Consider the following 24,471-nt stretch of genomic DNA (forward strand, 5'->3'; position numbering starts at 1 on the left):
AAAACACTGCCTCTGTCTTCAGAATTTTGTGGTTCTCCTTTCCCAACTTCATTCTCCACTCCTTGTCTAGGTGACTGCTTCATTTCTAAAGAGTTTAAACTCAAGCCACTCTAAGTTTATCCCTTTTTAGAATGTTTTCACTTTAATCGTGGTCTATTAAAGATAGAAAAGCTTTCGAGGCCCAAAGGAATCAATCTTATAGGATGGAAAAAGTAGCACAGAGGTGTAACACAAAGAAAACCCACCTCTGACCCATGAGGTCTGAGTTCTAGTCTCAACTCTGAAATTAAACTGCTGTGTGCCCTTAGCCAATTCACTTTCGCTGTCACAGTCTCAGTTTCTTCATCAATAAAATGAGGACAGAGGACTATGTGATCTCAAAGAGCCCTTCTAACTCTGGCATATTAGGGCAATTAATCAAACAGGCTTTTGTGGGTTCCTGCACAGAAACATACTCATTAAATATGGCCTCGTTTCTTCTATAAACTTGTTAAATTGCCCCATTTCTAAATTGATAATGGCTTCCACAAAGAGAAAGCAGAAAACAATGAATGAGTAATTACAATGAGTATAATTAATAAAAATACAATTATTATTCACTCTGTGTCATGTATGGTCCATAGGAAGACTATATTCTGGGAGAGGACGGATGGGGAAGAGATCCAGTGATCAATGACTGGTTCTCATCATGCTCAGTCTTTGAAGAACATTTGACATAGGTGATCATTCCTGCCTTTCTTACAAGCTTTTTCCCCTTGGCTTCATGTCATATTTTCCAGCTTTCCTTTAGCTCTCTGGTCACTGTTTCTCAGTTATATGTGTTGGTTCCTCCTTTTCCAGACTTCTAATGCTGGAAAACCCATAGGGTTCTTCTTTCTTCTTTATCCACACTTGCCACACTTGCTCCCTAGGTAATTGCATCCACTCTCTTTAATTTAAATATCATCTCTATGCTAATGACTCTTTAATATATATTTTAAACCCTAAATTTCCCTCTGGCTCCAGATATTCATTCCAACTACTCACTTGACGTGTCTTGGATGTCTAATAGGTATCCCAAATTTATCACGTATAAAACTGAACTCATGATCTCCATCTCCCACCTCAGTGTTGTAAGTGTTAGTAATGGAACCACCTTTTACCAAGATGCTTACCAAGGCTGAAACCAAGGCATTATCCTTGATTGCTCTTTCCCCGACCCATTACATTTACTCCATTAGCAAGTTCTCCTGACTTTGTCCAATATCTTTCCATCTCCACTAACACTAATCTGGCCCAAATCCCTATCATCTCTCTTCTAGATTAATGCAAGAGACTAACTGCTCTCCCCGATTCCCTGTATGCTGCCTTACTCTCAATTAAAAATGTATAACAGATCATGACATTCCCTTGCTCACTGGCTTCCCATCAGTCACATACTAAAATTTAAACTCTTTAGTATAGACTACAAGGATCTATATGACCTGACCACAACCTATAGCTCTGATTTCATATTCTGTTCTCTGACTCAATCAATTCTCTTTAGCATAATAGCCTTCTTGCTATTTTTCAAACACGTTCCAGTTTGTTTCTTCCCGGATGTTTATATTTGCTGTTCCCTTTGTCTGGAACACACTTTCCACAGATTTTTACATGTCGCCCTCCTCATTTTAATTCAGTTCTCTATGAAAAGTTTACCTCCTCAGAGAGCATGTCATTTTCAAAATGAAGCATGTGTCAGTTGGTGACTAATTCCCTTTCCTAATACTGCTCAGAGTTTAACCTGAGAGATAGTTCTCCTGAGCACTAATCCCTTCAAGGAGCCACTTTTCTGATGGTAAAGTTTTCACTACAATGAAGAAACAGGGTCACTTAAGAATAGGTCTCTATGGGTGTTATGGACTAAATGTTTGTGCCCCCCAAAATTTCTATGTTGAAATTCTAACTCCCTGTGTGATTGTATTAGGAGGTGGGGCCCTTATCAAAGACTCCCCAGAATGCTTTCTCACTTTCTACCATGTGATGTATATCAAGAGGACAGCAGTTTATAAACTAGGAAGTGGGATCCCACCAGACACCTTGGTGTCTGCCAGCACATTGGTCTTCGACTTCCCATCCTCCAGAACTATAAGAAATGTTTGTTGTTGTTGTTGTTGTTGTTATTGTTGTTGTTGTTGTTTACACCAGTCAGTCTATGGCTATAGCAGCCAAAATTTTTGTTATAGCAGCCCAAATAGACTAAGATGCTAGATATACTTCTTAAATCTTTGGAAGTATAAAACAGTTATCTCATTTTGATTCTATCAAAAGGATATGAGAACCAACATTATGAGTTAACCACAAAGATCCTTCTAAAATACTCTCCCCAAATATTAAGGTGGAGGGATGGAGGGAACACATCTTATATCACTATATTTCAGAAAACTAAGACTTTTCTATTGCTTCATTCAAATTTCTCTCCCACTCATTACAGCATCCTTTCCTAAAGAGGAAAAAACCTGCTTCCTAACTCCTGCCTTGAATGGATGTTCTGATAAACCATGGACACAGACATCTCTGCATGCCTCCAAATGTTCCAAGAGACCATTAATCCAATAAATTATATGCCCAGAAAACAAGTGGCTGATTAGCTAGGCTGATTTGTAGATGTGTTTCCTAAAGCAGACGAGTGTTATTTTCAGGCAAGCAAATGGCTCTTCTATCACCTTACATTTTTCAAATACTCCCTCCTCACTAGCCCCAAACGTTGAAAAATAAGACACTATCAGCACAGCAACGAATGCCAAGAATTCCTTTTATGGTGTTATTTCAATTTGCATGGCAAATGTAAATTCCAAGCAAAGTGACCTTGGTTATAAAAAATAAAGAGGCAGCGTCAGGATTGATGGGCCCCACTATTAGTATTTCATTCTGACAGGCAAGAAAGAAGTATGTTGATCCTGAATGTTTGTTGAGATGTGGTTCTGAATACAGGCCAAGTGGGAAATATCTTCCTAGGATGAATAATTTCCATCTAAACAAAAAGAGCTTTGTTGATACTTGGCAGTTGACTAAAAAGAATAAGTGCTTCCTAACAAGTCCTTTAAACTCAAACCCTGACAATAAACTTCACCTGATTGACCTCAAAGCCATATACACAGTAGACTTTCAATGTATACCAAAGAATCAGTGACTCTGGCATGGAATGATGAACAGTTGAGTTCAGCAAAAAAATACTGTAGACTGCTGACCAGGGCACATGCCCAGGTCAGGATGACTGAGTACAAGAACCAAGCTACAAAACACAGGGGATGTCACCTTTGCCCTAATGGGCAAAGGTGGCACATAAAGTGGTTCAGATTGAAAAGAGCTGGTGTTAGGCCCAGGCAAAAGGAGTTTACAAAGAAGACTGGGTGTCCTTCGTTTATCTATCATGGTGTTTCTCTCCTTCCTGCCTCACTGTGCTCTCCTGCAGATCCTCACCTGTGTGCATATCTTGCTGTCCGCTGATAGTCAACAGCTTCACACTGAGACTGTTCCTTGATAGTAAGCCATTGACGGTAGCTTGTTAGGACTTTGTTTCCTTAGTCCCTGCATTGAAGGTGAGCTATCTGCAACTTATACCCAGACCCAGGCTCTGTACCTGAGCGAACCACACTAAGTAGTAAATATCAGAAACCCTTCTCTAAGACTGGAATTGGGGAGGGGCCTAGCATGGAGTCTGCTGTCCTAATTCAATTCTATGAGAAATAGCATATGAATCAACAACATACTGGTATTAGATTCAGAATGTTCAATTTCTACTAAATGTTTCTTACATACCAGGCCCCGCGAGTTTATCCTCTCAATTACTTAATAAGGTAGGCATTATAATCCTCATTTAAGTGATGGGGTAACTGAAGCTTACAAAAGGTAAGGGATATGCCCCACGGTGACTGAGCTAACAGACAGCTAACCACTGCAAATCTCAGTGTCTTCCTCAGTACACAGGAGATAATACCTTCTTTAGAGTGTTGTAAGGAATACTGAGAAATAGTGCTTGGTGCACAGGGGAAGTCCTGTTTATCTGTACAAACTCATATCTCGCTACTTCCTCCATTTCAATCATATAGAACTACACTCAATTGTCTTCCTTCTGACTAGGACGCTTGCTCCACTTCATTCCTCGTCCAAATTCTATATATCCTCTAGGTCCCACGTCCATTTCTTCAGATTCGTCTCTCTCCACAATCTTCCCCACCTTTTATTATCTACTCTACTACAATCAGTACTCTCACTATTCCAAAACTGATGACTAGCCTCTGCTTGAACACCTTTACTGACACGGAGCTATCTTCCCATGAAACAGTTCACTTGACCTCTGGTTAGCACTTTATATTTTTAAAAATTGTTACTTACACATAATTAAGAACTGGCATAAAGATTTAGGTACAAATATGTTCATTGCTTATAACTGGAAACTTAAATGTCTGACCATAGGACGTTTATTACATAAATTATGAAACATTTTTACAATGGAAAATGATAGAGCTCTTTAAAATGATGATGTAGATCAACAAACTGAAATAGATATTCATTGATCTATTGATAAGTGAAAAAAGCAGGTTATAAAAGCTAATACAGTCTATACGACTATAGCATTTCTGAGAACATTACCCATACTTCTCTTTTGCATATGTCTCTCTTCATCACAAGAAGAGGTATTCCTTGAGGACAAGGCCTTGCCTTATTAATTCTGTATTTATTTCAACACGTCTTCAGTGAGTACCATGTGTGAGTACATATGTTAAGGCTGGAGGCTCAGACATGAATTGAACACTTTGGTCCATCAGTGTCTACTACAGTTCTAGGCACAAACCAGCTTCAGAAAATACAAGTTAAATCACAATGCAATATACATATGACATATTATTAAACTGTACACTTAAAACTTGTATAATTTTATTAATCATTGTCACCCCAATAATTTAAATAAAAAGAAAATTTTAAAAATTATACCGAATTAGATTTGAATGGATTAGATTAAATAGCTTTCTGTAATTTTGGCTACTGGATAGGATTTTAGTAGAAGGCAAAGGGAATTAAACTGAAGTCAGATCAACACATGAAAAGCAGCTCTGCCACCTATTAACTATGAGATTACTGGCAAGCCTTAGTTGCTTCATTTACGAAATTAAAATAATACTGTTTACTTCACAGATCCAAAGTGATTACTAGATATAGTGTGTAAAACTTATTCATACAATCCTTCCAATGTAACACATTTAATAAATGACTTCCAAAAGGACAGTAACTCAAAAAGCAAAGCAAATAAAACAAGCAACAAAAACACTGAAACTGAAGACCTAGCCTCTGCCAGGAACTGGGTTTGATGTTAGGAACACAGAAATTAAACCATCTTTCCAGCAAATTAAAAGTTGGCCTCTTGCTCTTCCAGGGATTGATCTGCCACTATCGCAAGGACTGAGGACACTGGGGACAAAAAGTTGGAGGCAAGATTGATACTGTCTCTCCATGTGATCATAGGACTGACCAGGTGCTGGCATTACCTAGACCAGTTCATAGAGTAAATTAAAGACAGCTACTTTCCTTGGGAAAGGGTCATGTACCTATAGGATGTGGTTCCCAAGCTCCCACTGTCATTTATTTCTGGTGTGTTTAGGATGACCAAGCACTGTGTTTAGGGTGTACCAGTTTACCAAGAACTGACAGGTTTCCTGAAACATGGGATTTTCAGTGATAAAATCAGAGCAGTCCCAGGCAGGTAGAGATGGTTGGTCATTCTAGGGAGGCTAAAGGTTCCCCAAGAGAAAGCCCGATAAAGGCATGCACTATGCCTATGTGGGGCAGATGGCAGTAAATTTAGCATGTCTATAGACCTGGCTAATATTAGTAACCTGGACTAAGCTATAGATCTTTCCATCAGGATGTTTTTCTTTTTTCCCCCAAACCACACCTTTTTCTAGTGCCTTGGTCTGGAATAATCATTACTTTTTATTATTTTTATTTTTAATTAGAATTGATATTCAATATTATTATTATATATTAGTTTCAAGTATACAGCATAGTGGTCAGACATTCATATAATTTACAAAGTAATCTCCTGATTAGTCTAATACCCACCTGGCACTATACATAGCTATTACAATATTATTGACTATATTCCATATGCTGTACTTTACATCCTGTGACTATTTTGTAACCACAAATTTGTACTTCTTAATCCCTTCACTTTTTTCACCCAGCCCCCCAAACCCCTTTCCCATCTGGCAATCATCAGTTTGTTCTTTGTATCTATGAGTCTATTTCTGTTTTACTTGTTCATTTATTTTGTTCTTTAGAACTCACATATAAGTGAAATCATATGGTATTTGTCTTTCTCTATCTGACTTATTTCACTTAGCATAATAACCTCTAGGTCCATCCATACTGTCACAAATGATTTCATTCTTTTTATGGCTGAGTAATATTCCATTGCATATATGTACCACCTCTTCTTTCAATTGTCTATTGATGGGTACTACTTAGGTTTCTTCCATATCTTGGCTATTGTAAATAATGCTGCGGTAAACATAGGGGAGCATATGTCTTTTTGAATTAATGTTTTGGATTTTTTTCAAATAAACACCCAGAGGTGCAACTGCTGGGTCATAAGGTAGCTCTATTTTTTTTTAACATTTTGAAGAACTTCCAAAATGTTCTTCATACTGGCTGTACCAATTTGCAAACTAACAGTGCATGAGGTTTCCCTTTTCTCCACATTCTCACCAACATTTGTTTTTTGATTTATTGATGATAGCCATTATGACAGGCATGAGGTGATATCTTATTGTAGTTTTAATTTGCATTTCTCTGATGATTAGTGACATTGAGCATCTTCTCATATGTTCATTTGTCTGTATGTCCTCTTTGGAGAAATGTCTATTCAGGTCCTCTGCTCATTTTTTACTTAGATTGTTTGTTTTTCTGGTGTTGAGTTATCTGAGTTCTTTACAAATTTTGGATATTAACCCCTTATCAGATGTACCATTAGCAAATATCTTCTCCCATTATGTAGGTTGTCTTTTTGTTTTGTTAATGGTTTCCTTTGCTGTGCAAAAACTTTTTAGTTTGATGTGGTCTCAATTGTTTATTCTTCCTTTTGTTTCCCTTGCCCGAGGAGATATATCAGAAAAATATATTACTAAGATCGATGTCAGAGAGTTTACTACCTATGTTTTCTTCTAGGAGTTTTATGGTTTGGGGTATTACATTTAAGTCTTTAATCAATATTGAGTTTATTCTAGTATATAGTACAAGAAGGTGGTCCAGTTTCATTCTTTTGCATGTATCTGTCCAGTTTTCCCAACACCATTTATTGAATAGATTGTCTTTACCCCATGAATATTCTTGCCTCCTTTGTCATAAATTAAATGACCATATAGGCATAGGTTTATTTCTGGGCTCTCTATTCTGTTCCATTGATCTAGGTGTCTATTTTTATTACTATAGTCTTGTAGTATAGTTTAATATCAGATAGTATGATACCTCTAACTTCATTCTTTCTTAAGATTGCCATGGCTATCCAGGATCTTTTATGGTTTCATATAATTTTAGGATTATTTGCTCTAGTTCTCCAAAAAATGTTATTAGTTTATTTATTTATTTTTTTACTTTGAAACTTTTCATTCAAAGGTGAGGTTGCAACATCTACTATTAATGGGGCTCAAATGATTTTTAAGTTTTTATTGTTGAGAGGGGTAACACCACGAATTTTTCAAGGTACCATATGCAATGAGCTATAATTTCTGTGTAAGTAGCTTAGCCACATTCTTAACTACAGTTTATTTACTTTAAAATGAGGAAACAGGAAAACCCAGAAAGATTACACAACCTTAGAGCTGTACTAAGTTATTTTAAAGCAGGGGCCTCAGAGTCATCTCATAATGAGTAAATTCTCATTGTCTGCCATTGATAATTTGATAGGGATTACATTGGATCTATAGATTGCTTTCAGTAGTATGAACATTTTAATGATGTTAATTCTTCCTATCCATGAGCATATGCTTCTATTTGTTTGTATCTTCTTCGACTTCTTTCTTCAATGTCTTATAATTTTCTGATTACACGTCTTTTACCTGCTTGGTTAAATTTATCCCTAAGTATTTTCTTTTGGATATGATTGTAAATGGGATTGTTTACTTAATTTCCCTTTCAGATAGTTCATTATTGGTGTATAAAAATGCAACCAATTTCTGAATAGTAATTTTATATCCTGCTACTTCACTGAATTCATTTATCAGTTCTAATAGTTTTTTGATGGAATCTTTATGCTCTTTCTATGTAGTATCCTGTCATCTGTAAATAATGACAGTTTTACTTCTTCCTTTCCAATTTAGATGCCTTTTAATTTCTTTCTCTTGTTCGATTGCTTTGGCTAGGACTTTCAATACTATGTTGAATAAAAGTGATAAAAGTGGATATCCTTGTCCTGTTCCTGATCTTAAGGAAAATACTTTTAGCTTTTCCCCATTGAGTATGATGTTAGCTGGGTTTGTCATATATGGTCTTTATTATGTTGAGGTATGTTCCCTCTATTCACTCTGCTGAGAGTTTTTATCATAAATGGATGCTGCATTTTGTGAAACACTTTTTCTAACAATCATCAATGTTTAAATCACTATGTAAAGATCGTAGCAGATAGCCTTTATACCAGAAAGCCCTATTTGGGAGTACAGGTTCCACTAGTAACTAGCTTCTGACTTTAGAAAAGACATAACTACTTCAAGCCTCAGGTTTAATATCTATAAAACAACCTCACAAATATGTCATAAAAATTAAATGAGCTCTGTAAAACAACCACATAGATATGTCATAAGAATTAAATGAACTAACAAACATAAAACACATAATAGAATAGCAAAATTCAAACTAATTCTATATATCTACCAATTGGTTTTCTCCTGAACTTGTTCACTATTTTCTGTATTCATTATAATTATTGGTGATGAAAATGATAATGGTGATTATGCAGAATGTTGATGAATTTAATTAAAAATTCTAAGCATATATGTCTGAGGAAAGCAGACTGTGTCACAGTTGTATTGCAACAGGTTTTTAAGAGGCAGCATATAGGTGTCTGTATGCACACAGGTGAGAGACCAACAATCAACAAATTTCTGAACATACCCAGTAGGTACCTTCCAATTCAGAGTAAAGGTCACATCTCTATTACATGTAACAATTAATACAGCTCTATACAGTATGAACACAGCTATTTAAAAAATATATATAGAAAAATACCGGGAGCGAATGAATCAATATGTTACATGATTGTATTTAGATGGTGGTTTCTTTTTCTTCTTGGTGAATTTTCTCAGTATTCTAAAATGAACATGTTCATTTACTTTAATAATTTTTTTAAAAAAGCTTTTCATATTCAAAGTCCCTTTGAGAGCTATTACCATTCCTAACTGACCTCTACCTAGCTCTCTATCCTTACTTATCACTCATCTATCACAGAATCAAACTCAGAATTTAGAAGCATTTTTTAAATCTTTTTTAGATTATAAGGCACTTTCAAATGTGCTAAACGATTTAAACTCAAAATAACCCTCTAAAAAAAGATACATTCATTCACCATTTTATGGGAAAGGAAACCAATACTTTATACCCCTAAATACACACTATATACTACACAAACACACTCACACATGCGCACACATGTGTACACACACACACACAACACACCCATCACTTCTGTATTTCCTTAGTTGGTTTCATCCACTCTCATAGCTTTAAATAGCATATTTATGTTAATGACTTTTAAAGCTTACCTCCAACCTTAGCTTCTCTCATTCCTTCTACATTTCCCCATTATGAGTAGCACTACCTTCCACCCAGATGCTCAAGAGAAAAGAAACAATAGTTACTCTTGATTTTTCCTTTTGACATCTCTCACATCCAAACTATCTCACATGAATGGCGCTGTTGTAATCTTGCAGTCAGTGCTCTCTGTGTGGCAGGTACTGATATGCTGAACCTCTTGGGTGGCCCAGATGTGGGTTGCAGCTAGAAGATCCTACAGAGAAGTCATTACTGCACAGTTCCTTTATATAAGTAATGGAAAATCTGGCTAAATATGTACACTATCCCTCAGATTCTGCCCCCCATTGGTGACACTCCACAGTTCTTTATTCCTAGGATGTCCTCACCCAGTAATCTCTTCTTGGGATCAATCCCCATTAGAAAGTTCAAGCTAGACTACCTTTCATCATTGTGTATATATTTGGCCCATGAGAAATCCATAATTCCTAGCCCCTACAAAACTAGTGGAAGTCAGCGATGCCCCACTGTCCCTCAAATCACCTACCTTCATAAGTTACACTAGCCAGCTTCCTAAATACATAATTCTGAAGCAAGAAATATACCAGCATTTAAGATCCAATATGTCCCCAAACCCTAGTACGCATGTAAAATTCCAAAGAATTCCAACCACACTTTTATGACAGCCTAAAAGGGGTTGAAAAGTTTTTGCAGCTCAGCAAACTTCAGAACAAGGAATGAGAAGACAGTATTCTCTTTGTGTAGGCACTCCCACTTTCCCAATGAGAGGTCTTCTAGGATCAACCTCACCTGCCCAGAATGCTTCCCTAGGCCAACTTCTTATTACTTCAATGACTCTGCTCTGATTTTCTAGTCTTCTCTGTAGTCTTTTTAGATAAGTTGAGGTTCTCAGGACCAATTCAGGCACCATTTGCAGATACTAACGAGATGTATCTAGCAGACGTTTAGAATGTGGGTGAACCTACTACATATGGACTCGCCTTTGGACCCTTAGGTGAAATTCTGAGACAAGAGGAAATGTCCTTTTAACATTTACTGTAGGATAATCAGGGCTAGAGATAGAGGAAGAAAATAAGCAAAATTTTAGACACATTGAATTTGAGGTGTCTGGGACTGTTTCCAGGGTATCCGTCTAGACAGTTTGCAGCTGCATGTGAGTCTGGAACTCAGGAGAGAGAGCCTGGCTGGAGATGGAGATGAAAGTCATTAGCATATAGATGGTATGTGACCCATGAGAGTGGAAGAGAGTATGAAGTGAGAAGACTGGAGGACTAAAGGACAAGCTTTGGAAACACCAACATTCAAGGACTTCTTAGAGACTACAAAGGTGATAGAGAAATGACAGTCAGATAAATAAGAAAAAAATAACAAAGAAATATGGCACTCATATCCTCATTTCCCAAGAAGTGTAAAATACTCCGTTCTCTTCATAAAGCAGGTTCTTACTGACGTCTCATGAGCCTTGTCTAATGAGGGCCCCAAAAGTGCATAGAGGTTGTTGGTCTAGTGAGCCAAGTTGATACTATTTAAAATTCCACTGTGTTCTTCAATCAGCAGAGACAGTGTGTCATTTCCATCTTTGTAGCAAGCACTAATGATACTTACACAGATGACAAATGTCTTCACTGGTGAAAAATTAATGCACCACAATAATTTGCCTACCTGGGGTTAATGAACATGTCAGATACTGAAAATGAGTTGTTTGAAACTAAATTAGTATAATCTATATTTAGAAGATTGCCAGTGAGAGTGAGAAGAGGAGGGGAGTTATGGGTGTATGTGGGTGGATATATTTAAAGTTCTCTTTACCTTTGGACTTAATGTTCACCAGGTCTTTAAAATGCTTACTTGCTCAATAGTCTCATATAAAGAAAAAAACATTAATCACATATTCTGTAACGTTGACTAGAACCCTCCTAAACAATTATTTTGGTCATTCATTCATTTTTTCATTCAATAAATAAACATACTGAACACTCATGTGCCGGACACTCTATTATGTACTAGGGAAAAAGAGATGAATAAGACATATTGATTCTTGACCTCGAATAGCTCATAACTATGTATAAAAAATATAAAATTACAATTAACTGTAGTATAATAGTTTGGGCAAACATGAGGGGTGGGAGTTGTGGCTATAGAGAGATAGACTCCCTATTCCACCTGGAATACCTTCTGTAGGTTATGATGCTTCATGTTGAATCCTGAATGACAAATAGGTTGGGCAAGTGGGAAGAAACTACAGCAGGCAGAGGAAAGGAGTTGTACAAAGACAGAGATGTGAGCCAGTGAGGCTATATGTGAAACTGAGTGCTTTTACAATGTATAACAGATTGATTAATGGCAAACCATTCACATTAAAAAGGACTCACATTTAAAAACACATTTAATGAATTTACTTTATGTTTGTTGACAGTAGAGTATAGAGGAGAAATTGTGAGATAGGCTGACCTGCATTCTTTTTTTTCCTTTAAAATTTTTTTTCTTAAAATACAGCTAACACAATATTATATTCATTTCGGATGTACACCATAGTCATTCAACATTTATATAGCTAAAGAAATGATCACCATGATAAGTCTAGTAACCATCTGACACCATACAATATTATTACACTATATTGACTATATTCTCTATACTGTATATTACATCCCCATGATTTATTTTATTACTGAAAATTTGAACCTCTTATTCCTCTTCACTGTTTTCCCTTCTTTTTTAAAAAAATTTTCAATTACAAATAGGTAGTTGTAATTGTCACAGTGATGTAAAGTACAGCACAGGGAATATAGTCAATAATATTGTAATAACTATGTATCATGCCAGGTGATACTAGTCTAATTGGGGGATCACTTCATATGTTATATAGATGTCTAATCACTATGCTGTACACCTAAAATTAATATATGATAAAAATATTGAATGTCAACTGTAATTGAAAAATTTTATAAAAGGAGGGAGGGAATCAGGCTGATCTGCATTCTAATTCCAGCTCCAACCCTCCACTACTTTTGAGATTTTGGACAGTCTCTCTAATCTCCATAATCTCTCTAATCCTTAATTTTCTCATAGGCAGAACAGAAATAAAGATCATTAACAGAGTACTATGTGCTAAGCACTTTAGAATTATCTAATTTAATCTTCAAAACCACCATGTAAGCACTATTATTTGGCCCATTTTACAATGAAGAGCTAAGGCAGAGACATTAAGTAATTGCCCAAAGTCAAATAGGTGGTAAGTAGTAGAGCCAGGATTCCAACCCAGTAGCCTGACACCAGTACATGCTTTCTTAACCATGATACTACATCTATTATATAGAATGGTTGTAAGCCCATGCATGTAAGGTGGTGGTTAGCATGACACCTGATGCCTAGTAACTATAAATTATAAGTATAAATAATACCTATATACTTATTACTTTGACATGACTGATAAGAATTATTGCTAGTAATTATTATACTGCACTTGCTATTCAGGTCAAACGAAAGAGTAGACTTGAATCACTTATAAAACTAAACTACTAAATAACTACAGAGGATTATTTTTTGATAATACCTCTGAGATATCAGGTCATGGTACAGAGACACTAAAGAAACAGCATGAGCTTTGAAGTCAGACAATACTGAGTTTGAAACCAGCCTCTGCCATTTAGTAATATGTAGATTTTTGTACATCAGTTCAAAACTCTGGGCCTCATCCCTACCATGGAAATAGTAGTAATGATAATAAGCATAACAATGATAATATTCACAGCATAGTGCTATTTGAAAGAGTCAATAAGATAACCTCTAAAAAGCACGTAAATATAATACCCGGCGCAGGTTAGCTGTTCAAGCAATGGTAACCATTTATTATTATTATTATAGTTATAATAATCATTATCATTTTCATTATAACTTAGGTCTCCTGTGAAACAGAAGTAATAACTCTTCAGATAAAAATACATGTTTATTTTTTCTATAAATTCCTGTGGGTGATCATTAAATTATGATTTTCTGTGGCTTGTGCTCTATTTCAACTCCTTAAGACAACTTTTTCTTTAACACTGATTGTCTTGATTGTCTTGATTTTCTGTTTTCACCAGCACAGAGAGAGGGCAGGAAACAACAGAATTGCCTACTTAAAACAAGATGTCTGCATGAAGGAGCAAAAAAGAAATCATCCCTCCATTTTGACAGATCAAGTAATTTTATCTACCATGGGAGAATCAAAACTGCACCAGTACAAGAATCTTAGTGAGTGTAGGAGTTATAACCGTCATAAATGACATTTTTTATTTCCTTTGAAAAATCCTCCTGATTTATTACATTTACTTAGAAATTGTCACAGCTTTTTCTTCTGAGACATTTCCCCTGTCCCCTCCAATATTCATTCCATCAAGTGAGTGAAGTGGTGGTGTGGTGAGTGCAGACAGATCAGAGCACTAACACTCCAAATGAGTTCTGTTCAGGCTGAGCTCATATTGAAAAGTAATTTTATTTCTTTCTGTCTACCCACATCCTATTCATAGGAGGTGAGGGGTGGGAGTAGATGAGTAAAACAATGTCTCTTCTATTTAATAATAACAGAGAGATATCAGCTCCTGTGAAATAATTTAAAGATTGCACATGCACCCTGGCAAAGCGTGAAGCTAGGTAAAGCCCTTAGACTGCCAAACAGCGATAGAGTGCTTCATGGCTCGATGTCTTTGTACATGCTGTACCTTCGCCCCTAGCCCCCTGCCCAACACATACATTTACTACTTATCTTTCATATTTCAAATAATATTTTTCTAATTAAACTTTTTCCAATCACTCTCAGATTAGTTTGGTTGTTCTTTAATAGAGAATATTCATAGAGTCATAGAGAGCTGCATGCCTTATAGTAACTATCACATGGTATTATAAATGTGTACAGTTGACCCTTGAATAACACAGATTTGAACTGGGGCAAATTTTTTAAAATAAATACAGTCGGCCCTTGGTATCTACAGGTTTTGCATCTGCAGATTCAACCAATCGCAGATCGAAAACTGTATTTTCACATTCCCGACTGCTGTTTCCCAACTGGGGATTCCCAACCACAGGTGGAATATACTGTTTTCGATCTGCAGATGGTTGAATCCACAGATGCAAAGGGCTAACTGTGGACTCAAAAGTTATACACAGATTTTAAACTGCTCAGGTCAGTGTCCCTAGCTCCAGTTATTCAAGGATTAATTATACTTGCTTTCTAAGGAAGTGAAGCAGTACAGTGAAAAGAGCATGGACTTTGTCTTCAGGGAAATCTGGAGTGAAATCCTAGTGCTCTCACTTATTAGCACATCAGCAAGTTACTGAACCTCTTTGAACCTTGCATGTAAAATGAAGATAATAAAACCCCACGATGTTGATAAAGGAAACAATAAGAAAGCAAGCAAAAGTACCAAAAGAAAGCATTTTTTAGTAGTTAGAAGACCCCTCTGTTTACCATGCTTAGACTCTCTTATATACCTACTCCCTTCTCCAATAGCAATAGATAATTCAACTTTTAGTGTTTAACTCAAATATGTGTCTAGGAAAATTTTCCTCATCCTACCAGAAAAGATGAATCCTTCGTCTTCTGGGCTCCTTAAAAACAGAGTATATCTAACTGGATTGCTGCTATATCTCTAGGGCCAAGGACAATTGCAGATGCTCGATAAACAGTTGATTGATAAATGGATGAGTGAAAGGTGAGTAAATGAATGGTTAGTTGATTTTCAACTTATCTTCCACTGTACCTAGCACAATGCCTCCAAAAAGATGAAGCTCAAAATGTCCATTAAATGAATAGACATCTATGTAACTCTTATGCAGGCTCAACCTCAACTCTTTCTTCTTCCTGCTTTTCAAATTTACTAGATAATAGAGTCTTGCCAAGGTTTTCTAGACATAGAAATGTTCTCCTTTGGCTACAGCTGAGCCAAAGTTTTGCTGGAACAGATGGACTGAGCTATAACAAAAAGCGGACTGGAGCCAGAAGCTCTGAGAGAAAGCTGACACCCTACTTGGCATGGCAGGAGGGAGACAAGCTGGGTGAGGCATAAAGACAGACATTTATACCTTTCAGAATGCTGGGCTTTGGCATGCATGATCATTTGCAATTTCTCAACCTGGCATAATGCCCTGTGGGAGCCACCCAGGTCCAGCACAAGATAGGATGGTTAATAACTAATAATAATAATAAAAAAAAAGTCCAGTAGATATCGCTGGCTGAGAGAACTAAGATTGGGCAGGAGCATAACGTGTTCCAAAGATCCACCACCATGTGAAAGTCAAAGCCTTCAGTGTTCAATGGACTATATAGACGTGATCCCAGCAGTGTGAGTTCTTAGGATAGAGAAAAAGTATAAACTTTTGTTAATCATAATAAAAACAAAAACTTTCTTTTATGTTTTTATTGTGACAAAATACATATAAAATTAACCATTTTAACCATTTTAAGTTGTACAATCCCATGACATTTAATATATTCACAATTTGTACAGCCATCATTAGTATCAAGTTCCAGAATATTTTCAGTGCCCCAGAAGTAAGCCTAATATCCATTAAGCACTCGTTCTCTATCCCCTCTGATCCCTGGCAAACATTAATCTGCTTTCTATCTCTTTGGATTTGCCTATTTTTGATATTTCATATAAATGAAATCATGTAATATATGCTATTTCATGTCTGGCTTTCTTCACTTAGAATAACATTTTTGAGGTTCATTCATGTGTCAGTCTGTTGTTCTTTTTTATGGCTAAATAATATTCCACTGAATGAATACACTTAATTTTTTTATGTTTTCATACACTGATAGACATTTGAGTTATTTCATCATTGGGCTATTGTGAAGAGAGCTGCTATGAACATGTGTGTACAAGGTTTTCCTTGAATACCTGTTTTCAATTCTTTTAGGTATATATCTAGGAGTAGAATTACTGTGTCATATGGTAATTCTATGCTTAACTTAATAAGGAACTACCAAAACGTTTTCCACAGTGGCCGTACCATTTTATAGTCCACCAACAATGTATGATGTTAACTTTCTTTTTTAAAAGTTTCCATGTATAAGAGCTTTACACAAATTTTCAAATTGTTAAACTCCCATTAATTTTATGAGTAAGGTACTATTATTATCTCTTTTTCTTTTCAAAATGAAACTAAGGATTTAGTAATTTGTCAAAACCCAGGTCTCTGTGGCTAGAAAGCCTGGACTTTGTGCCACAAAGTTAGACTTCCATTCAAGACCATGTGCTCTGGCTATTCTCCAGAAGGATATTAATAAACCCTGGAATTTACTACTAGTTCTGCCTGTCCATACCCTAACCCAACAAGCTGTGGGTCTTTTGACTCATCCTAAGATTTTTAAGTATTCTATTTACTAGGTGTTTTCATAGGTAGCATCAGATTTAATTACCATTCTATATATAGAAAAATTGAGGTCACGTAATTTATTCAAAGTCTCACAAAGTCAGCAGCACCGAAGAGTTTACTAAAGTTAGTACTCCTGCTCTTTGTCCCAGAAAGATCTGTGAGGTAGTAAGCAAATCTAATGAATATCCCAGTATTACTTTTAGATATCTCTAGAAATCACCAAGAGGTCAGCTTTTAAAAAGCATAATCCTTTTTACAAAGAAACTCTTATGAAGGAGAACTTCCAATTTTGGTCAAGTAATGTAGCAGGGAATAGATTTAACCTCTTGTCTTAAACAACATAAAATTTAAAAAAAAACACACATGAAACGAGTTTTCAGATGTTGGAAAACAGCCAGAAGAGGAAAGTGATGCCTGATAGAGAGTAAATAAACAAGGTGACCCTATGATTACCCAATTTACTGTCTAAAGAGAGTTTCCAGGCCACAGCACAGACAGGTGAACCAAAGTGGATCCTAGGGCTCCCCTTGAGTTGAGAAAATGAATTTGGAAGCTTGGAAAGGCTGAAGTTGCTAGAGTTCACAGGGTCCTCCTGAATCTTCATTTGAGTACGTGTGTGTGTGTGTGTGTGTGTGTGTGTGTGTGTGCGCGCGCGCTACCCAAGGGTGAGGAAAGAACCACTGGAAAGCAATAGTCAGAAAAAAAAGCCTCGGAGTTCCCACAAAGCTGGGAGTAGTTCATATTACCAATTGTGATGGTTAATTTTATGTGTCAGCTTGGAGGATGTTTTTGGATGAGATTAACATTTAAATTGGTGAATTTGGGGTAGAGCAGATTGCAGACTGCTCTCCATAATGTGGATGTGCCTCATTCAATTAGCTAAAATTCTGAATAGAATAAAAAGCAGGACAGAAAGCTGATATTTGTTAAGCACTATATTCCATGAACTTTGCCAAGTGTTTTATTTATATTACCTAATTTATCCCCAACATCCCAATAATATAGGTATTATTATCCTCATTTTATGGAAAAGAAAATTGAGGTTTGGAAAAGTTACATAATTAGTCAAATGTCCCAGGACTAGGAGTATTAGATCTGGTGTTTATACACAGTTCTGATTCCAAAGTCTAGGTTGAGGCACAATAAAAGAAAAATAGCCCCCAAAATCTATTTAGAGGAGAGGAAAAATTCGAGATCTTATATAGGCTGATCCCATATGTTCACATATGTAACCCTTCAGGATCACAAGTGGCCCTGGACATAGTACTAAGTCAAAACTTTTCCAAACCTTGTCCCAGTTCAGATTGTGTTTTGAACGTAAGGCATCCTTTCTGATTTATATTGTAAATATATGTTTCAATCAAAATAATAAAGTAATATCAACAGCTATCAGATATAGAGTATTTCTATGAATAAGGAACTCTGTTGATCATGTCAGACATATTATCTCACTTAAAAAATAATTTGGTATGTTTCAATATTTTCCAGAGTAGCTGTGGGCCTGAGTCAAATGGGCAGTTTTCCTGATAAGTCAATACTCTATCACTCCAAAGAAGTTTTAGGTTTCATTCATGTATTTATTTACAGTTTTTTTCTTCTGGTAAATATTCACTAAGGATTAGCTTAGGTGTTGCTCCTGGATCTGAAGCCAGAAATTCTACTCTTTTAGGTTCTCTGGTACCAGGACCTGATAGTTCAAAACCCTAAGATAAAAAGAGCTAGTTGGAATCAGGAACAGTTTGCATTTACTCTCAATAAGTCAGCCTTAGCCTATCATTCATATGTTCCATCTCCACCCATGGTCTCCTGCTCCTGCTCCTGGACTTGTCCCTCACTAAGCCCCGTCTAGTAAATATTTCCCAAGTTCCCACTCTGTCAACACACAGGAGAAGATACAGCTATAATGAGGGTGTAAGAATGAATCAAACATAGTCTCTGCCCTCAAGAAATTTAGTCAGTAGGAATCACCTTTAACCCTTCTTTTCTTCTTTACCTTCATCATTTACTTCTAAACATCACCATATCCCATCTATATATGTCCTATACATTGCTCATACTCAAACACTTAGTTCCATCCTCATTACCACTGGCACAAAACAGGCTATTTCACTAACTTTCTTCCTAGATTTCATCCATTTCATTCTTTATACTAAAAGAATGATCTTACTAAACCTTGTAGATGACCATGTCATGCCCACAGTTAAGCCTATCCAATAGCTTTCCAATAACTATAAGAACAAGTCCAAACTTCTCAGTAGAATTTTAAAGCAGAGGAAATTTTATTTCTGAGGACTTCTATTGCTTTATCTTTCACTGGTCTCTCTTCTTCCCCAAACAAACTCTTTTCTTTAGTCTTATCAAACCATTTGCATTTTCTTTTGTTATGTAAACCATGCTTTCTCAAGCCTCTGGACCTCTGCATGGGCTATTTCCACTGCCTAGAAAGGTATTATTCATTCATAAAACAATTTCTGAATGACTGTTATTGGCTAGTGCATCTGAGAATATGATATGGTTTACATATGATACTTGTCCTTAAAAAGCTTGTCAGTGGTAGTAGCCCATTGGAAAAGGTCCCAAGTGTCTTCTGTCCTGGTTCCTGCATGTGCTTCATTGTGTCCTGCATATTCAATTATAGAAAGTACAATTTATCCTTTCCCATGGCATTGCTGCCTGTCAGCTGGATGAATGAATAAAACCTCTCAGGGGATGTGATTTCTAAGCAGTGATGATTTCTTTTTAAAGGCCACCTTTACCCACCTTGAAGAACTGTTTTAAAAGTCATGGTGCCCTTTGATGCCTTCCTGTAGGACAAAGGAACCCAGAGCTTATCTACATGTAGATATTCTATTAATACGTAATGACTCTTAGGACAGGAAGGAAATGGAACTATTCCTTTTTGGACATTTCCAACAAAACCGAAGGAGGAAAATGGCCTCATCTTAATGAAAGAGTCTGCTCTTGGGAATGTGTTTAAGGGAAGGTTACAGAAGCAATCTTTGAAGGAATATGGACAAAGCACAATTCATCATTTCTTCCAGGAAAGTGATTATCAGGAGAAAGGTAGTTTTAAGGCCAATTCTGCCCTGATTCATAAAAGATTCCATTTACATTTCAAGAAAGGATAAGAAAGAAAACTCTTCAATGAGGCTATTTTATACAAGGTCTTCCCTGCAACTCCCAGACAGAGCCCGACTCTTCTTTCTTCTAATAACATTTGCCTCTCTCCTTGTCCATGCCCTCAGACCATCTAGGAACAGAAACATCTTTCACTAAATCACATTCTCTTCTCTTCCTCCTGGAAACCTAACTTTCTAAAGCACAAATCTCATTGTTTGTTTCTGGATCCCTTTAGTCATGTCTCTCTATATATTGAAAGAAAGTTTAAGCTCTTCAACATAGCATTTAAGATCCTCCACATCCTAACACCAATTACCTCTGGAGTCCTCTTCTTGCCGTAGGCTCTAGGCATCCCACTATTAGGTGCTCCTGTTCCTCCATTTCACATCCTATGCCTTCATGCTGTTGCCTCTGCCTAGAATACTCTGTCCCATTGCTATGCTAGTTATTCTGTTTGCTCTTCCAGATCTATTTTCTACTTTTCTCAGTGTCCTGTGTCCTGAAAGGCCAGGATACTGACTTCTACAGACTATACCATGTGGGACCCACTGTCCTCTCTCTTCCTATTGGATAAGGCCAATGGAAAGCACTGGCAGTAGACTGGAAGGCAGAAGGAAAGAGAGGTTAAGATATTTATTCTGTCCCTCCCCCTCACACCAGCCATATAAGAGAACTGTTAGCTACAGTTCTTATAGGATTTTGGTCATAGTTTCTTCTCCTTATCCCTTCAGTCTTTGGGATAGCAACAGTTTTTACTATTGTCAGTCCCTAGATGCTCTTCTACCCCTGACAATTCTCTTAAACCTCTACTCAATAGTTTATTTTAAAAACTCTCTTCAATTATCTTTTTGAATATTCCATCTGTTTGCTGCTGAGAATGACTTGGCAAACCTTTATAACCTGGATTATCCTTCCTTGACCTTCAAAGTCAGGGGTTATGTTACCAGAAATCCTCAGAGTTAGGTTTCAGAATCAGTTGTTTCCACAGATCCCTACTTAAACTGCTCTCATATACTTACCACAGTGAATTTTTAACTGTCATGATAAAATAGAAATACCATGAGAGCAGGGACCTTGTCTGTATTGTCCATGCTATTTCTATAATAGTTAAAATGGTATCTGGTACATCTGGTACATTGTAAGTATTCAATAAATGTTTAATGAATGCTTACTTGAAAAAAGAAGTCTACATTCTATATCCTAAGCATTTGGCTCAGAGAAGGTGCCTCATGAATACCATTTGAATTAAAATTTTCTTTAAAAAAAGGAAGTAAAATTTTAAGGGGTAGGTATGAAGAAAAGAAAGAAACATAACATAAACCAGAATATAAACCAGTTTAAGTCTAATATTAACACCTATTTCTTCCCATTTCAGGAGAGTTGGAGCCAGAGCAAAGAAACATTTAGAAATGAGAATGACACAAAATCATAAGGCTAGACAAATCAGAACAGTAAATTTCTACTGAGTATCTTCTGTGTTCCAGGCTCTGCATTGGTGGCATTCAAATAATTATTATCCCTATTAATTCTCCTAGCAACTTGGTAAGGCTGGTATTATGACCTTTATACTGTAAACAAAAATATTATTTTTGTGGATAATACAGCATTATCCACGATGATCAAGACATGGAAACAACTGAAGTGTCCTTCAATAGATGAGTAGATTAAAAAGATGAGGTACATATATATAATGAAAAATTACTCAGCCATAAGAAAAGATGAAATACTGCCATTTGCAACAACATGGATGGATCTTGAAATTATCATGCTAAGTGAATTAAGTCAGAAAAAGTTGAGAACCATATGATTTCACTCACATGAAGAATATAAAAATGAGAGCAACAAATGAACAAGACAAACAAACAAACAAACAAACTCATAGATACAGACAACAGTTTAGTGGTTACCAGAGAAAAAGGGGATAGAGGGGGAGGCAGATAAGGGTAAAGGGGGTTAAATATATGGTGACAGAAGGAGATCTGACTTTGGGTGATGAACACCCAATGCAATATACAGATGATGTAATATTGAATTGTACACATGAAACATATTCTTTTATTAATCAAAGTCACCCCAATAAATTTAATTTAAAAAAGTAAAGGAAATTGTTTTTGGAAGTGTTAAGTAATTTATTCATGAAGAAACAGCTAGTAAGTGGCAAAGCAAAGAATCATGCCTATCTACAACTGCCTGGCTTTAAGTATAGTACCCTTTGGTCTCAACATAAGAAAAGAATCTTCGCATGTTGTTCCCTACTACCTTCAAACTGTTAAGAACTGTGAAGGGTCTGAGATTTCACCCTACTTTCAAGCTAACAAAATAAATATCATTGTCTCATGGATACTGGCAGAAGATATAAGACTCCTGGGTCACAGATAAAGGACTCACAGTAATAGCAATAGCTAGAGTGTCAGCATTTGTACTGGTTCCCTGAGACCCACTTCCCTTGTAGCACTGCAGAGAGGGCCAGATGATAAATTGCACATCAAGTGGATTGTGTTTCAGGAAAAAATTCCGAGCTAAGAAAATTTGAATCTTTTATTCTGTACAGTAAGCACACCTGTTCCTTGCTCCAGAAGGAGACAGTATCTCTATCATCCAGGGATGATCACTATACAAACATCGCAGAAAAGATAGTTAGAAGCAAAAGCAATCAGTTTCCTTTTGTATGTGAGGTATATAAAAACATGAGATATATATGCATTGTCTCCTAACACAAAATTCCTCTATGGCCTCTGTGTAAATACTTCTAGTGACAAGGATCTCATCAACTCTTTAGGCCACCAATCTAGCCAGATGACAGTTGTGGTGTCACGAAAGAATTCCTCACTGGTTGTCTGAAAAGAAAAAATGAGATAAGGCCTGGTACAAAGTAGTCATTCAGTATATATTCTCTTAATACTTCAAATGCTGTGAGGTTAGTTGTTATTTAAGTAGAATCAACTACTGAATATCTTCAAGGAGGATTCTGGTTGTCTGGGCCCAACATTATTCCCCTTAAACCATTCTTACAAGGATGCTTTACACCAATCAGATGTTTTTTAACTTGGAAAAGAATATACTTTTTGTTCTATAAAAGCCAAGGAGTATGAGAGATACAGCAAGTCCCAGAAGAGATTATGAAATAATTCAGAGTCAAGAGACAAGCAGAGGAGTCATTCTACCAGAAAGTTTTAGTTAGTTGCAAAGTAACTAAGTAGAAATACCCAGCAGATACAATGACATTTGGAAATAGAAATTTAATTTATAATTAAAGGGACCATGCTTTCCAAGGAATTATTACAATAAGCTTTCTGTAAAGTTATACCAAGTAAAAGTACTTTCTTTATACATTTGCTCAACAGCCCTTACAACTAAATATGGTAGGTGATACTATTATTTCATCTTCATTTTATGAAAAAGGTAAATGAAGCTCAGGGAGATCTAGTAATTCATCTAAGATAAAGTGGTAGAGCCAAAACTCTAGCTGTATAAATGTGTTTGTCCACAACAACAGGAGAGTGTAGAAAAAGAAGAGAACCAAAGTCATGAATCTTTAGGAACACACATCAAGAAGGAAGGCAAGGAAAGGTAGTGGAGTCATGGAAATAGAAATGAAAGAGGTGCAAGGTTTAAGAACAGTTGTAGAAAGCACTGCTCCTTTGTTGAGCTCTCCCCCATCTGCCACCGAGTTGGCTGCAGGGGGGTGGGACAGAAGGTGGCGGCATTAGGGACTTACAATGGGATACTGAGTTGTCAGAGGAAGGGCCAGAGGCGAGGCTCTCTCCTGGGCAGAAGTGTTGGCAGTATCCATTGTTCTTCTGTTGAATCCTCCTCACTCCCAGAGTGCAGACTCAGTGCCTCCACAGCTGAGACTTCATTATCATCATCTAACTAGATAACAAAGATCACTCTGCCCAGAGGATTTCCTGAAACTCCACCTCCCCCAACTCTCAGCCCCACACAAGTTTTGTCCTCGGCAAGTCGGGTGCTCCTTGTTGAGACAACTCCAAGACTCATGCTGACCTCAGTTTCTGGCACAGGCTCTTGAGGCAACTATAAACACAGCATCTGTGGATTGCTTGTTGAATCTTAACAGGTGGCAGCGGAGGGCACTTGGTCTGCAGTTGGAGCCCTCTCAGGACAGTGCCACTGGACACTTACTACACAAAGCTATGCTAGTAAGACTGGAAGACTTAGGAGCTTTCCTTAGTACATAGAACCAGACAC

The 24,471-nt window shown here is 36.7% G+C and overlaps 1 protein-coding gene across 1 annotated transcript in view; it reads right to left on the minus strand.

Annotated features, from left to right (window-relative positions):
* Positions 1–24,471, minus strand: part of AGBL4 (ATP/GTP binding protein like 4) — a 956,697-nt gene that overhangs the window by 666,694 nt on the left and 265,532 nt on the right. The gene's annotated exons all lie outside the window — the stretch shown is intronic.

The sequence above is a fragment of the Pteropus alecto genome, unplaced genomic scaffold (assembly GCF_000325575.1).
Source record: "Pteropus alecto unplaced genomic scaffold, ASM32557v1 scaffold25, whole genome shotgun sequence".
Taxonomy (NCBI): Eukaryota; Metazoa; Chordata; class Mammalia; order Chiroptera; family Pteropodidae; genus Pteropus; species Pteropus alecto.